This window comes from Macrobrachium rosenbergii, chromosome 3 (assembly GCF_040412425.1).
Source record: "Macrobrachium rosenbergii isolate ZJJX-2024 chromosome 3, ASM4041242v1, whole genome shotgun sequence".
Lineage (NCBI taxonomy): Eukaryota > Metazoa > Arthropoda > Malacostraca > Decapoda > Palaemonidae > Macrobrachium > Macrobrachium rosenbergii.
Genome location: NC_089743.1, coordinates 89131831 through 89145317, shown reverse-complemented (window position 1 = coordinate 89145317; position 13487 = coordinate 89131831). Strand labels below are relative to the sequence as shown.

Sequence of the window (13487 nt, the reverse complement as noted above, 5' to 3'; positions counted from 1 at the left end):
AGCCTAGCTCTCAGCGGACTAAATGGAGGTACTTGAAACTCTTGATAAAAAAAGGTTACAATTTTTTTTTAAATATTCAATCTGTATGAATAATTTGTTTCCATGACAGTCAACCCTCACAATCAATGTTCCTCTATCAGTGAATTGAACAATCACCATACATCCCACTAAGTAGAATGCAACCGACATAGTACAATGCCAAACTATCGCCGAAGCTTGTTTGTAGGGAGACTCCCTTCACACAAACAATTTTGGAACCACGTGCAAACCACGTGCAGCCTACCCACACAGATAAGGTACCCTATGGGAGTCTTTGCAATTTGCAAAGACACATAAACGCTAACAGTATACAGTACTTGTAATACCTACCAAAGAGTCGTTATCTTATTTATTAAAAGTGCAGGCTGGCTATTCGTGTGAGGGAGGTAAAATTAGGTAAGTATCAAGAAGAAAGATCATTTCCCCTTGATCGGTAAGAGCCAAATTCTAAATCTGTTCAAGAGTTGGATAGGTCTCAGATTTACGATGTTTAGCATCGTATGTTGACAGATCTGAATAGGAAATGATTTCAGGGGTTGCTCCTGTGTTATAACTTTATTGCGAAATTGTTTTTTTGCTGTAGCTTCAGTTTAAACCCTTCTGGATCTACAATGAGCGCTGAATTATTTGCAATTCATCAAGGACTGTGGTTGAAAGAAGGAAATCATATTTTCAAAGGTGTTATCTAATATTTACTGACGCGCTATTTTCTCTCTCACCAACAGAATACAATGACGCACAAAGATTCGTGGTACTAGCACAATATACATGGACGCATATTGACATGAAGAAAAGATATAGCTATATAAACCCGCAGTTGATTTCAAGCCAAAGGGAATTTTAGAGAACGGATTGGCAGATGCAACGACAAGGACAAATGATGTAAAAAAAAAAAAAAAATACCGCAAAGAGCAACTCTAAATAAAGTAAGAGTTTCAGAATCCCTATAAACCTAATGTATGGGAATGGGAGGGAGTTGCTGCAGAAACAGGAAAGTAGAAACGCATGTAATATAGTGGAAGACAGCATATACGAGTTTATCATATGTTATTAAACTGAATTGCATCTCGAACAATCTGCTGAGAAAAAATGAAGACTAATAGCTAATACAGATCTATAAACACGTTACAGTCAGACGTAGAATTCAAGAACCGACGTAGAAACAATGATTAAACTTAGACTAAACCCACTTTATGATCTTTTGTAAAGACTACGCTTAACACCATAGCTTCGACATGTAACTGAAATAAGCTCAAGGTGTTGCTCTATAATACTGATCAGTGCTGGGTCTATAATAACTCCGTAAAATATGTTTTGATAGTGATAAAAAAATCAGTGAAATGGGAGAGTATACGTAGGCCTGTTGCTTGAATTTTAGCGTTGGGCCTCATGTAACTGGACGAATTAATCACCTTTCTCACTTGATGAAGGAACTAATGTATTAATCAACTAATATGTCATGCTTATTAGCTACATATAATATGTGCATTCTTTTTAAGGGAATACAGTGGCCCCACGAATTAGAGCCAGAGGTCGTACATGAAACGGAGAGTCGTTACAAAGACGCATTGCTAGCATAGCTACTGCCACTATTTCTATAAATAGAGACTACAGAGAAAATGCGTACATAGCGCGGCCTGGGAAAATGGTGCGTATTTTCGGGTTCTTTGCCAAAAATACTGGGTTCGAGGAACCGCATTGAATGCTTTGTTTACACCTTTTTACATCCGGAGAGAAGAGCAAAGGCGTCTTCAAACTCGTGCCTCCAACGGCGTGTAGCTCAACGTGTTGGCTCAACGGAATTCCAAAACGCACGCTTGTTGTGGGAACTGTTAGGATAACGAAAACTAATCTGCTAATATTGGATTTAATGCAGAAATTTTTGGGATTTCTGGGAGAAATCAACAATTCCTGTCATAAATTTGGTCTTCATCAGGCCACTTAACCCTTTATGTTATATATACTTTAATATAGATAAGCCTACTCCTTTTCGTGAGACACTTTATAATTTTAGTCTCGCCTTTAAACCACAAGTTACTTCCAAATATGTCAGATTACTTACGTGCTGAAGTACTTATTGATTCATCAACTCCAAATAGCCTTATACTCCCATGTTTGTAAAAAGAAGAAAAAAGGGGCTTCAGCCGAAAGTAGCAAGATAAAAGTCTCGACAATACTACGCGCGGTTTACATCCACTAATTCGGAAGATAGATCATTATTTTAGCTTTCTTTTAAGCAAAATTAAATTCCAAGTGAATTAGAATTACTTTAAGTCTATTTATAGCCTTTGCTGAATTATCCTGTCCTAATTAAGTTCCTATGGTACCCACCCGCGAAAAAATGACTTTGCCAACCATTCATGTCGTCTATTTGTTTACACGTTCTGAACGCTTCGTACCCCTGAGTCTAGACCCAAACCCTTGGCCAAGATAAAAATCATTGGGCAAGTTATCTCCCCAGGCCTGTAGTGTCTCTTGAGTTGTGACACAGTGTAGATGTACCTCACTCCTGGTCGCGGTACTGTATTCAAGCCCATGAGCCATACATTTATATCGCGTTCCTGCTTGCCCAAGATTTTTAGTAACTAAAGGAAGATATGTTGCTTTAAGTAGCAATTTTTATATGGTAACGTATTTTCGGTTACGTTGCTGTATTTTAGCTATCAGTATTAGAAGACGGCTGAACTAAGCATGTAGCTTTAGAGATCTTATCTTTCCTTTGATACTTATCTTTCCTTTGATACTTACTTTGCGGTCTTTGATTTTTTGGGGTCTGAAACAGCTGTTTTGATTCAACTTAGTTACGTTTTGCGGTCTTTGATTTTTAGGGGGTGTGAAACAGCTGTTTTGATTCAACTTAGTTACGTTTTGCGGTCTTTGATTTTTGGGGGGTGTGAAACAGCCGTTTTGTTCAGTCTGCTTGAGAGTCTTAAAATGGTTTTGTCATAATTATCAATGAGTAAATGTTATCACGCAGGAAAACAAAAAGATAAGCGCGGTTTCCTAAGGTGTCATAGAACATGGAAAAAAACATCGATAATGCTGGGTGTTCTCAATAGTTCAAGGATGAATTTTAGACAAACTCGGTGTGAATGATAGCAAGGCAAAATCTGGGGTCAGTTGCGAGGAGACATTATCGCCTGCTTACCAGAAATTACTCTAGGCTGATATTGAGTCACAGTCTGCTAGCTGACACGTGAGCTCTTGAGATTTGTGTTCATAAACATTAGAGGCTATGGGAAGTAATGTTGTTGTTTAGTGTGTACTGCAAGGCAATTAGGATGAGAACACAGTTAAAAACAATTTATGATTGTAACAATTACCCCGACAAAACTGAAACGTTACATTGCGTGAGTTTAGTCTCTTGTTCCCGCGGACTCATCTACCTTGAGTGAGCTCTGACTAGGTCAAAATGATAAATACTGATAAAAATAAAGTAGAAGTTTTAACTACTACAGCTTACACTACAACGGCTAGAGATGGATCCTGGTGGCAGAAAAAGGATACTAGGGAAATCGTTAACTCGAAAAAACCAACTTTCTTAGTCCCTTTTAGACTGCTCTTCAGAGTGGGAACTGACTGATTACGTTTCACATAGTGTAATACCTACAGTACTATTCCGGTCGTTACGGTGTTATACAAAATAAAAATGAATTGAAATAACAAAATTATGTACTCTAAATAAGGTCAGTTCCTTCCACTGCAAGGTCACGGGTATTCTTGACGTATTCCGTGCCACTACGGATTTCGTTGTTGTTTTAAGACTGTTTTCGAACTAGACTGAATATTGTTCTTTGAACCCCGATCACATTAAAATGAAAGAATAAATATTTAAGTAAAACCGATCACGTTAGGACAACAACAAACAAATAGATAGATAACGGGCTTGCTTTGACTGCCCGTGTTATGGCCCAGGTACCCCACGAACCACGACGCTGTTGCAAAAGAAAAGTACAACGATAGGCCTATAGACTATAGTGCTGACATGTGCCACCTGGCTGCACAATAAAGAATACAACTGAGATGTTTCTTATATATGCCTATATAAACTTTGGACCCCTCGCGTGGTCCAGCGCTGACTTTCCCCGTGCCACGCTGTGAAGTAAGGTGAATTTACATTTCATAAGGATAACTGCATATCATTTTGACAAACTGTAGCCATGTTGTTCTTGAGGTGATCATTTTAAGGGTTTTTCTCCAATATATTCCAAAGTGAAGCTTCTGATTGTGTGCCTAACCTGTCTCCAGGGACCAAACATGCATACATTACACAAGGGAGATTTCACATAATTTTATCATTTCTGACGAAGTATTTCCAGAAAAGAGGATTAACATTTAATTGATTAGGTGCGTCGCCCTTCCATCTGAGCAAGCTTGAATCTCCTTTATCAAAGATACATCGTGCCAAGTACCTCCGGTACCTCTTGAAAAAAAAATTTGGAAAATGCGAAAGATTTACGTTATAGCAATACTGTTCCCACAAACATACCTGCATACTTACACGCAGGTGAGCTAACAAACGCAAACATTTAGACTTTCGAAGGTAAATTAAAACAAGCACAACCACGACCCGGCAAAGATGCATTAGTCCCTACAAAGGGAAAGGTCAGTAGACAGGCCAACCCATTATTCCAAAATGGTTATCTGTGGAAAGCTTAGGTCGTGCTATCGCGAGGATTTTTGTTTGCCCTGCGGGTGTGGTTGTTGACAAGCATTGCTGATGACAAAGAAAATTTACGTTTTCTTAACTTCAACGTAAGGAAAAGAAGCGTCTGAAATCGATTTTCATGCTTAAACGTATAGTTAACACAACCACTTACTTTGCTGAATATGGGTAATTCTCAAATGTCTAAAAAAGGAACAATAATGTTACTTTTAACCCTTCTCTAAAGCACTTAGAAAAGAAGAAGGATAAAGCCTCACATCTGCAGGAGGGAAGATTTATTTACATAAAGTCAGCTACTCAACAGCATTACAAAGTACGTTCTAAAAGAAATCTGGTAAGTGAATGGATAGATTAGCCATTACTAAAACATTTAAAACAGAATTAAGGAAAAGACAGTTTCAGCACGCTTTTGGTTATATAATATAGACTACAGTATACTATTATATATATATATATATATATATATATATATATATATATATATATATATATATATAAAACCTAACTTTTCACATGCAGCATAATGTGGTTTATACAGCTTTCTTTCTACACCTGTAATCTTCCGATGAGGGTCAACTGTTCCTTCTCCGTTTTAGAACTTGTAAACAAATTCTTCTGAGGTAGATTTGTCTTCGCCCGCAAAAGTTAAGGCTCGGGCTGTAAAACGATAAAAAGCTATTATTTATTGGTGGCCTTTCCCTGCGGTAACTCGTCTGTGGCTTTTTCTTACCTGCGAGTACTTCCATTGCGCCCTGTTTACCACCATCAATCGTCGCCACTAAAATTTTTTGCGTCAGTTCTCTCCATTGTCTTCTATCCTGGGCGCCTGCTGCCCCAGTTCCCACCTGGTTTTGGCCTTCACCTGTGCCCGCCTTCCGCGATGGTCTGTCTTCGTATTCTTCCTTATTACAGAACGAAGAGATAAGAAAAAACTGCCAAGTCAGAAAGCCACAGTAAAGTCATATTTTGAAACAATGTTCATATAAATTTTCATTATTAATACAGCTAAACTACAAAGGAAACGGAAATAGCTTTTCAAGACAAAGAAATAGCAACGTTCGCGAACATTTATGGCGATTTCATAGCAATGAAAACTGCTCCAACAACAACAGCAAGATCAGTCATAAGATAACGGAGTTTGCTCTTTTGTACTGTATACACTTGTGCTGGGCGGACTATATCACTGGCATCCACAAACAGAGAGAGGCGTGGGTGGGTGGAGTTTGGGGGGTGGGCCGAGATAAACATTAAACATATCTACTATCTGTGTGAAGTACATATCGGTGTCCAAAAACGCTTGTTGAGGTGATAACATGATAAAGATATTATATTTGTTACCCTCTGTTAACAAGAGGTTATGTTGTTTGTTTGGTTTGTTTGTCTGCTCGCTAAAAGGTGTTAGACAAAAAAAAAATTATAACTGGATTCCTATGAAAATTTTGCTAAGGATGGGCCTGGGGACTGGTAACAATTGGTCAGATTTTGGGAGAGATAGGAATGTCTCTTTTGTGGGCTCACTCAGGCTTGGCAGATGATATCAGTCTCCGAACGCCCTGGCTAGATCAGCGTTAGGTGTAGCAGCTCATGGTCAATCACATACTGTATGTGTTTCAAGGTGTCTATGAAATTACTTTGACGAAGTGCATTCGACTGTCAATAATATTTTACTGTAAAATAATTGATGTTCATACGTCCATTCATATAACAGTCTGAAAAATATACAAACCTAACTTACGAAAGGGAGAAAAAATTATCGCAAATGAATCACTAAATACCTTATAAGATATAAACACAGGATCCTATTGCTTCGTGGTAACGCTGCATCCTTTCTTTTAAACAAAAGAGCATCGACAACCACTGGGAAGACCTCCATTCTCACACTAAAAACTTGAAAACTCACTGGTGCTGAGCAGTGGAATATTGTTGACTTTGTCAATGACGAGTATCATGAATTAGCTGAAAAAGGTTTAAACGTCACAATCGGCTGGCACTCTGGGTGTCCGTGGCTTGCCTGATCATTGACATGATAAAGTACTCAATGACCAAACTTAGTTCTTTTTTAATCATTATTCCTTTTATGGCTTATCGGTCACTATCAACGCAACTCGAAATTTTTATATTCCGTCCCGACAACTTTAACTGATTTATGCTTCATATACCATAATTGGCCCCTTTTTTCCCAAAATAATTGTTCAGAATATATCACCTGGGTCTTACATGCGAAAGGTGTATCTTTCAGGCTAATGTGTACACAGACAACATAGACTACCTGTACTTGCAACTTAGCAAAATCGAGAATGCTGCAGTATTACCGTAATTTACTCAAATATTCTCATCGTTATTACCACTGCTATCATTATTACAATAAAATCCCTCACAATTGGCATCTCAAGATCAAAGCTGCTGGTTACCTGAGATTTGATTGTTGTATTAGGGATATCCTAAAATGCCATAATATCTGAAAAGTCCTTTCATAACTCGTTATCAATAAATAATACATATAACAGTTTTATTGTGAAAAATTCCTAACATCTAAAACCGAACTATATCTTGTGCGCACCTAACTCCTCAAATCAATACACACACACACACACACACACACACACTGATGACATGCACAAGGAAATTGTACAATGACGCAATTACTGTGCGTTTGCCCGCTCTCTCTCTCTCTCTTTCTGTTTCATAAAGAATTTGGAGTACAAGAAGTGCGTAGTTTACTTAACGCGATGCATATTTGCACGTATGCACATACATACACATGCACATACATACATACATATGGGTGTAGCACTATATTAGTGTATTAACATACAACACTGTACTGCACTAGATAAATGTCAATAAAAACACTGTACCAAAAGAGAGAGAGGTTGAGTTGACTCGATGCATACGTACCAAAAAGAGAGGTCGAGTTGACTCGATGCATACGTATCCGCATACTTGCGCATTTACTTTCCGTAACAAAAGCACAATCATGTCCGTTGCTTTAATGAATTAAACTTGACGATAATCTTGCTCCAGTAAACAAATCTTAATTTTTTTTCATATTTAACTTAAAATCTTGTCTTTTGTTTTCATTTTGCAAACTGAAGCACTCATGAATTTAGTCACCATCGGAGTCTTCCATCGGAAGCGGAGGCGGATGGGAGCGTTATAAAATGTTTTCTTTTTTACTTTTTGTTTTCTCTTGTAAATTACATCAGAACTATTATTAAAAAAGATTTCCTTGCTGTCCTAGTTGAATGTTTTGTCCATGTTTTTTTTCTTCCATATTGTACCTATATATTTCAATAACGGTGAGTGCTTCTGCTACAGGTAAAAACACGATTTTTTAATGGTCCCTTGGGTCGTCTGTGACATCAGATATGGAAGTTAATCCCAGAATAAAGTCAACTGACATCTAAGGAAAATGCAGCGTATTTCAGCGATAACCGGTGCATCACTTTACTTGGCTTCCTCCTCGGGTTGCAAAAACTACGCGAGTTTGGCACTGGTGAACCCAAGGTTACATTTACCGTACCAGCTTTCGATTAGATTTGAGTATTTTTACTCGGGCCGGGTGTTTTTGATATGTAAGTTTCGTGATACAGAATTTAACAGTCAAGTATTCATATTGGCTTACTCGTACCTCCCAGAAAATATTTCTATTTATTCATCCGCATGAGAAAGTTCTTCGTGACAGCTTATCATTAAATACTTCCCACTACCTTAAAACGCAGTTCCTTCCTGCAGGCAATCTATGTTGGTCCTCATAACGAGAGCAGGAGCAAATACAAGCGTAAAAGGCCAACTTTATATCGCAACATTAACGCCATACTATTGTTGGAATGGAGTAAGCATCATTTTATAATATTTAATGTTTTTAAAAAATGCTCCCCCTCGCGAAGATTATACTTTACCGCAAATAATCGAGATTGCATTTGTTGATGGGACGTTTTCCGGGAAACAAAATGCTACAATGTATCGTCACTAGGCAACCGTCACCGATTTTTTGAACGACAGAGCTATAAATTAACGACAACGCTTTGGTGTGGTCGGTGATACGAAACAAGATATCTATACAATATATTCTTTGATATAAGCACACCATTAGCCCCACGGCGTCCTTATGGATGCATTGGTATCCGGGTTAATTTTATAGCAAACAACCTGAAACCGGGGAGCGTTTCGTATGTTTACCTCAATGACAACTGCCGCTGATAGCGGTCAGGGTTCTCATCCGTTAACTACTGTGCTTGTGTGCTAGCGTTTTCTTCGCAAACCTGTCGTATTGTTGCCACGTAATATTTTGAGTTACAAAATCAAGCGAGATAAAATTAAACATGATGTTCATTTTAACAAGTCGATTCTGACTATAACAGATAATTATACTGGACTTCTTTATGACAAACCTGGTATGCGTAGGTTTAGAGAATATTGTTGCCCAAATTTGCTCCATCCGGGATAGCGCAATCGTTTTGTTTACATCGTTCTTCGTGTTCATAAAATAGGGGGAACGTTCGCTTAAATTGACCCATTTATTGCTTGTATTTCTTAATTTCCCACAGAAGTCTTTTAACGAGGTTATAACGCTCAAACCATTTAATTATTTTTCCCATCGCTTTCGCTTCATCCCTGGCTTTGGCTTTATCCCAATAATCTCCATGATATTTGAGGTTCCGTTCCACTTGCCAATATCCATATTCTTTTATCTCCCACAGAATTTAATGGCCAAATTATATGCAGAGCTTTCGTCATTTTCAGACACATTTTTTGAATTATTGACAAACAATGCCAAAAGTCCAGGCGTTGGAAAAGAGTGTTATGATACGAATGTCGTTTTCGTACATGGAAACACCTCGGACCAATCAACGCCTTTGTTATGAAAATATCCAGCCTTGCTTTCGCCCTGATTGGTCAATGGAAGTTTTGGTGCTTGACTGAAACGCTCCCTTGCCGTGACGTCATAGAGCAGCTGACGGAGGAAAACAGAGAGAGAAGATCTTCAGTCGCAGTAAGGTATTTGGGCGATTTAATCCGCATCGGGATCATGGATGTTGGTGGAGGTACGTTTTCTCCGTGAATTTTGTTATTGGAGTCATTGTTTTCGCAGTTATCGTCGACTGCCTGTCAGTTGTTTCGTTGAGAGCGGCGAACGACAACACAATGACATTTTATGGAGACAAAGGATGTTGAAGATCGCTCGTTCTCGCTCGCGAATTTTTGATTTTAGGACCCTTGGGCTGTCCTTGTGATGCTGCCGAGTGGTCCAGACGCCTCGTTTATAACGTTGCTGTGCGCCCGCGGTGGATAAGTTGTAAATTGATTGGTTATCACTCGTAGGTGATTTGGTGTTTCGGTATTTCTCGTTGTTGCCAGGCAGAGACAGAGTCTCCATGGTTCAGTGTACCCTGACAATCAGCTGGACTCGGTGGTCCTGTGTTCGTTTAACGTGTCACGTTCACCTTTGCCCGTGAATCTGCGAACAAACCGTCATTACGGTTATTTTTTATTTTTATTTTATGATATATATGTATAGGCTAGCCTCCTGTCATTTTACGTAAACTATATTTAAGGATATATATATGTATAGGCTAGCCTCCTCTCATTTTACGTAAACTTTATTTCAAGGTCTATATGTTTAGGCTAGCCTCCTATCATTCTACATAAGCTTGCAATTTGGTTGTAGCCTAATGACTGCCATTTTCTAGTCATTTTCGTTTGCTATGTCCCTACGTAGTTATACTGATTAAATTATAAATCTTAAGATTAAGCTAGGCTACCCTAACCCATGTTGCCAAACTTTGTGTCTTATAATCCAACTGCAGTTAATTTATACCCATCAAGATGCCCAGAAGCAAGGGGCCATTCTGGGACAAGGACCACTTAAACTAAAATTTATCATCACACTAATAGGCCACTTTTTTCCTCCATTGTATCATTTACTTATATCAGTAAGTCGGGGCAAGTTTTTGAGCATTATATATACAGTACAATGAATTTAGGCTAGATGCTGAGAAACTAAATCAACCTTATCCCATCCTGTGATCAAGAGTTTATTGTATGAATTCCTTTCTTGATTTATCGTAATTTTATCTACTATAAATCTTTTACTAATCATATTTTGGTTCTTTATCTCATTTTATGTCTTCACAGTTAAATACTTAGAACAATAGTGTAAAGCTGTTTACCCTCTCTGACCTGGTATAGGGAAGATGTAGAAATGTCTTCTACATATGCACAGTGTCCCAGCTTTGGTCAAGATTTTATGAAACAAATCTTAAGTGTCAATGTCTACAATGTACGACATGTTAGTAGTCATTTTGGTTTGACTGTAGGGAGATTTATCTTACAATTAGTTAGGTTAGGGAGATTCACCTCAGCACGCTGCAGAGAACCTGCCGTCTCTCTGCTGGAATTTGATAGTTAAACCAAAATGACCACTAACAGTAGTATATTTTAACGTTATCACTTTTCCCAGATTTGATTCGTGAAACCTTGACCAAAGTTGGGATAACGTATAGATGTGGCAGACATGTTACCACATCTTCCCTATACAGGCAGTCCCCAGATATTGGCGGGGTTCTGTTCCCAACAGCATGCCGATAAGCAAAAATCACCAATAACCGAAAATCGGCGATAATAGTGCCGATCCCTGGTTATTGGCGCTGCCGATAAGTGGGGATCGGTGCTGATAACTGGAGATCGTTGTCGAAAATCTGGTTATCGTTGTCGCTAGACAAGTTCTGTAAAACCGGATTGCCGACAACCAAGGCCACCGATAACCGGGGACTGCCTGTACCAGGTCAGGAAGGGTAAACAGCTGACACTATTGTTCTGTGTATCTAACCATGGAGAAGTAAGATGACCAAAAGAACTGAAATTAATGACAAGTAAAGGATGATTTATAGTGAAAAAAAAATTACAGTAAATGAAGAATTGAAGTTATACATTAAACTGCTTTGATCACAGGTTATGATAAGGATGATTTCGTTTCTGATCATCTAAATGAATTATATAAATGCTCAAAATCTTGTCCATACCAAATGATGCAATGAGAAAAATGTTAGTGACTCCTAGAGTGATTGGTAGATTGTAGATTAAGTTGGCCTTGTCCTGGAAGTGTCTCTTGCTTCTGGGCAGCCTGTGGGAGGGATAAGTGGGATTTTATGATTGGATTTAAGAAACCTGAATTGAGGCAAGCAGATTAATTGTGGTTGGATTATGAGTCAGGAAAGGGTTTGGCAAAGTAGCTATTGACAGTCGTGTTCATTGTCATTTTGGTTTGACTAGAGAAATAATTTAGACTGAAGTTGGTGAATAAGCCAGGTAATGAGTTATTCAGAATGGTGGCTGGATCATATAGGCTTAGTTATTAGTTATTGCCTGTTCACTATCCTAAAAGTGGGTGAATAAGCCAGGTAATGAGTTACTCAGAATGGTGGTTGGATCATATAGGCTTTGTTATTAGTTATGCCTGTTCACTATCCTACGTAACTTAATCACTGTGGCTTTTATTTATTAATTAATTTGTACTAGTTTGCTGTATATATTTTACTCGACAAAGTTATCTGCATGTAATACATAAATACTTGACTCCACAATAGATTAGCATAGGTTATCAGCATATCATTTACTGAATAACAGGTATAGAATAGCCCCATCCCCTTCTACTCGTGGTAAATCAGAGCATATTACCCAAGTAACTGTTTCCAAGTATGGTTGCAGCTACTTGACTGTCACTTTGTAAGATCTTTGCAAGATTTCTCAAACAGCCTAGCTGAATTGTCTTCAAAGATGGTAGATTACAGGAGTAAATTGAACCTCACCTTCCTTTTCCTCTTTGGTCTCAGCAACACACATACATAGACCAAAACTGCCTATCATTTTCAGCATCTTAAGCTATACTTGTGAGTTCTATTGAATACTTTCTTGGCCATTTCCTTTAAGATTTTTTCTGATAATCTCACTTCATATACTAAGGCCAGCAGAATCTGTGACAAATAGTAATGCTTTGTTAGGATCAAGAGTTTGTGGGCCAATAGTAAGCCAGCTGAATCTAATATTAGCTAGGCATTATAAACCATACTGTGATTTTGCACCATAGATGTAAAGGAGTCCAGATGCCTGGGAATTATATAAGATGCACATTGGTGACTATATGTATAGGAAAGTATGGTTTCACTTACATATCCCTTAAATGTTGAGTGCATACATAGAATGGTGCTTTGTTCTGACATGATACACAAACCATCGGTCCTTTACAATAGGAATTACTTACGACGAAGCTGGACAGGGCCATTAAATTCTTGAATAAGGTGGTTAGGTAGTAACTACTGTCAGTTATGCAGGAATACCTACCTGCCTGGGTGTAAACATTCAAGTTTGCTTTCGGCCATCATGCGTTGCGTACTACTTCCTTTCAACTTGTGCTGAATGTTGTTTTTGCCGCCTACACTATGGAGAGTTTGGGGCAGGGGGGAGGTTGCGAGCATCATCGGTAAGTTTCGCTTCCTCAGCGCCTTAGGTGGCCTCCCCTCCTTCCTTCTCTCTCCTTGTAGGTTCTTCTCTTATCTCTCCTTCGGGAGGGATATTCCCTCCTTCACCCTCTTCGCTCACTTGTCAGGCAAAGACTGCAAGGGGGGGGCTGCGGGCCGTCGGGAGACGTCTTCTCAAGGTCCTCTTCCCACTGCGTAGGGCAGTTCCCCTCCGAGCGAGAGGAGTCTCCTCTACTAACCATCTTTGCTTTTTCTTTCAGGTTGACAGTGAGCATGTAGGCACAGTAGTAGTTGGCTGGATA

The 13487-nt window shown here is 38.7% G+C and overlaps 1 protein-coding gene across 6 annotated transcripts in view; it reads left to right on the top strand.

Moving 5' to 3' along the window:
• The first annotated feature begins 2506 nt into the window (after positions 1 to 2506).
• Positions 2507 to 13487, top strand: part of LOC136827210 (protein-L-isoaspartate O-methyltransferase domain-containing protein 1-like) — a 56412-nt gene continuing 45431 nt past the window's right edge. The window contains exon 1 of one of the 6 annotated variants that reach the window (XM_067084986.1): positions 2507 to 2665. The gene's annotated coding sequence lies outside the window, so the exon portion shown is untranslated. Of the gene's footprint in view, positions 2666 to 9602; positions 9754 to 9816; positions 10189 to 13487 lie in introns of those variants that run through there. The other 5 variants (XM_067084992.1, XM_067084982.1, XM_067085009.1 and 2 more) reach the window with 5 other exon arrangements.